The sequence below is a fragment of the Siphateles boraxobius genome, unplaced genomic scaffold (genome assembly GCF_051911475.1).
Source record: "Siphateles boraxobius isolate OS27281-9 unplaced genomic scaffold, OSU_SipBor_1 2, whole genome shotgun sequence".
Classification (NCBI taxonomy): Eukaryota; Metazoa; Chordata; class Actinopteri; order Cypriniformes; family Leuciscidae; genus Siphateles; species Siphateles boraxobius.
In genome coordinates, this window is record NW_027508810.1 from 12,103,579 (window position 1) to 12,107,173 (window position 3,595).

Sequence of the window (3,595 nt, forward strand, 5' to 3'; positions counted from 1 at the left end):
GAATATCTCCTATTCATCCTTTCAAGCTCATCTTGTCACTATAGGCCTATTGTTTTGTATATTGTATGTAATAGAATATTATTTCTTAACTGGAGCTTTAAAATCATATACTGTACGATACTGTTACAAAATTTGGGCTTGATACGATTTTTAAAAATGGTTTAGAAAGACTCTCACACTCAGCAAGGCAGCATTTATTTTTTCAAAAATACAGAAAAAATATAATATTGTCAAAAATGATTAAAATTAAAAGAGCTGTTTTCTATTTTAGTATATTTTGAAATGTAATTTTTTCATTTGATGGCAAGGCAGAATTTTTCTGCATCATTTACTCCAGTCTTCAGTGTCACATCATCCTTCAGAAATCATCATAATATGCTGATTTGATGCTCAAGAAACACTTATTATTATCAATGTTGAAAACAGTTGTGATGATTAATATTTTTGTGGAAACCGTGATACTTTTTTCATGATTCTTTGATGAATAGAATTTTAAAAAGCTTCAGCAGCATTCATTTGAAATAAAATCTTTTGTCACATTATAAATGTCTTTACTGTCACTTTTGATCAATTTAATGCATTCTTGCTGAATAAAAGTAATGATTTATTTAAAAAAAAAAAAACTTACTGACATGTAAAATTATAAAATACTTTCAGTTTTGCATCGAGGTCCTGATGGCCCAGTTGAGGTTTATTTAATGAAATATAATGAACGGCTGACTGGACATTATCCCTTACCTATTTAAGATTGGTACAGAAACAAACATGTTTAATAGAAGGTTTTTTTCCAGTACTCAGACTTTTAAACCTCACTCTATTTATTTGTTCATTCTTTTCTCCCCTCTATCTTGCGTTCCCTGATTTTATTAGAGAGAACATGTTTGTTAAAGCTGCCAAACCAATGTACGGCATGACATGCACGGCCACGTTTCCCTACGACCTAAATTTGGACTAAGAGACAGAGTGTTGTGCTGAATCTCGATTATACAATTAGACAAGGCAATAAACATTTAACTTATATAAGCAAAAACCATGGCCAGCAGGCCAGCAATATTTTATTTGACATGGATACCCCTAAGCTGCAAATAAACCACAATTGCCTCACATCAATCCAGACTGCTCGTTCACATCATTCAGCCATGATTGCTGGCAAACTACCAATTAGCAGCTTATGGGACGCTGCTATGCAAATATGGGCTGACTGGGCTTAGACGCCAATCAATGGCGGGCTGAACCAGAATCAATGACACAGTTGACATGTTTTAATGGGCTCTGGGTGAAGCCAGGTGTCTCTGCCAGCCAAGAGATTATTTTTGCTTGTGGTAAAATAAAAATGAAGCCTTACTCTCAAACCCAACAACCCTTAACTCTTCCTGCTCCAGTTCTCTCTTTCACTTATGACCTACTTCCTATCTGACCAAGTCTTACTCACAAAGAAATCACTCGGGTAAGGAAATTGTGAGCCAGGGATTTTCTACCAATCTTCAAGCACATTTTCACATGAATCGAGACAGCCAGGAGGAGGTTGTGGACCGTGCCTCTGTCTGGCAGGTGAAGAAAAGGCAGCTGTTGATATATGTTCCGATACTGCAGTGCCAATCAATCTGAACACCCACCCCTGAGGAATGAGCTCTCTGGTTACTTGCTTTAGCGTCGGTCACTTCTCATTTACTAATATGTGTGTGGGACGTGGGTGTAGCAGATGTGGTAGATGTTTCCCTAAACCTAACTACGTACCTGGAACCTAATGACCTGGGGCATCTCCAATGGACACCCAAGCGTCTCCCGTCGACACTTAATACTTTATACTCTAGCTCTGCGTCTCCCGTAGACAACTGGCCTTGAGTTACTCTAGCTCTGCGTCTCTCGTCGACAACTGGCTTCGAGTCCTGAATCTTTCACTTCTTGCTTCTCTTACTAACTTGCTTTCCTATCTAACCTGCTGCGCAGCAGTAATAAACAAGCAGACCTCAGTTAATGTCCTCTAAATGCTTTAATCATGGCCGGGAGATCTTCCCGAGCAGTTCTCAGAGAATCTCTCCCTTGAAGAAGCAAGGCCGGAGGATCTCAGACAAATTCCATTGAGAATCCGATAAGGCTATGGTAAAATGAAATGAAACATTACATAATTTCCCCCCAATTTGATTGGTTCTTCATAGACAAGCCCTCTTGTTACTAGGGTTGAGTTTTCACTGGTTCCGAACAGTTCAAATGTAAGAATGTTAAGATGCCTTAAAAAAGGGGAAGTCAGGTAAAATTTTATCATAAGGTTAAATAATATAAAGGTCAGGTTTTCCATCACACAGACGTAGGCCAATAAGAGCTGTGCATGTAAACCTCACTCCCCTGGCCTCAAGAGTCTTTGGGCGTCCTTGTTAGCGTGCGTGCTTCCCATGCCGGAAAACCCAGTTTGAATCCCGCACGGAGCGGGTTCGAGTAGTACTGGTTACATTTGATGCCGTTGACAAGGATGTGACTGGGATTTAGGGGGGTGAATGTAATAGACGTAGGCCAGTAAGAGCTGTGCGTTTTAGCCTCACAGAGGCTGCAATATTTAGCATCCTTGTTAGCCCGCCCGCTTCCCACGCCAGGACGCGATTTATTTTTTTGCAGGATGGTAGGGAAAGACTCATGAATATTCATTAGGGAATTCATCCCTGATTGGTCTTAACCCCAGTGACTGGTAGGTTTAGGGGCGGGGTTAGGGGTAGGTCATCAGACCAATCAGGGATGACTTCCCTAATGAATATTCATGAGTCTTCCCCTACCATCCTGCAAAAAAAAAAAATTCGCCGCCAGGACGCCAGTTCGAATCCCGCTCAGAGCGGGTAGAGTATAGGACCCGTTAAATGGGCACACATATTATGACAAAATCAAATAGAATGTAGAAATATCTATATTAACAAAGACAGCCTGCTCAATATGAGGCTCTCACTCTATGGACGGTGTTTATCTTGGGTGTTTCGAGGGACTTAATGTACCGCAAATTCATATGTATGAGTCTCTGTGTGTGTTTATACTGTATGTGACATAGTGAAATACAGGGCAAGAGCATGTGGGAGAGCTGGAACAAGCCCTGGAGTGCATTAGTCCAGGTTCTCTAGTTTTTTTTTTTTAAGTTGAACTTCAAAGGTAGCCAATTCTTTATTGACTCATTGGACCTGGCGTACCCTCACAAAGAAAAAAAAAAAGAATAGGTTTCAGTCTATTGCCTGTTGCAGAGTATGAAAATCAATGGAGCGTATTAAAAGAAATGGACGATCATATTCCATAAACTTTTTTTATAAACATAAACGCCTGACAAAATGAATCACGCCTCTTTTTGGTTCATTTAATTAAGGAAAGGCTCCATGCTGCTTCCAAATGCTTTTACTTGCTCATACTGCCTCCTCCTGGTGAATACATGAACATGGGATGTTTATTGTCATTCATTGGCTGTCAGAGTGAGACTTCTTACATAAACTGACCCCCTGGTTAGAAACTAATTTCCCAGGGCTCAAAGGACATAATGGTCAGCACTTAACATAAATGACAAAGGTGACTCATGCTGTTGGCTATCACACTACAAATGATGGGGATCATCAGGAGACAGGGG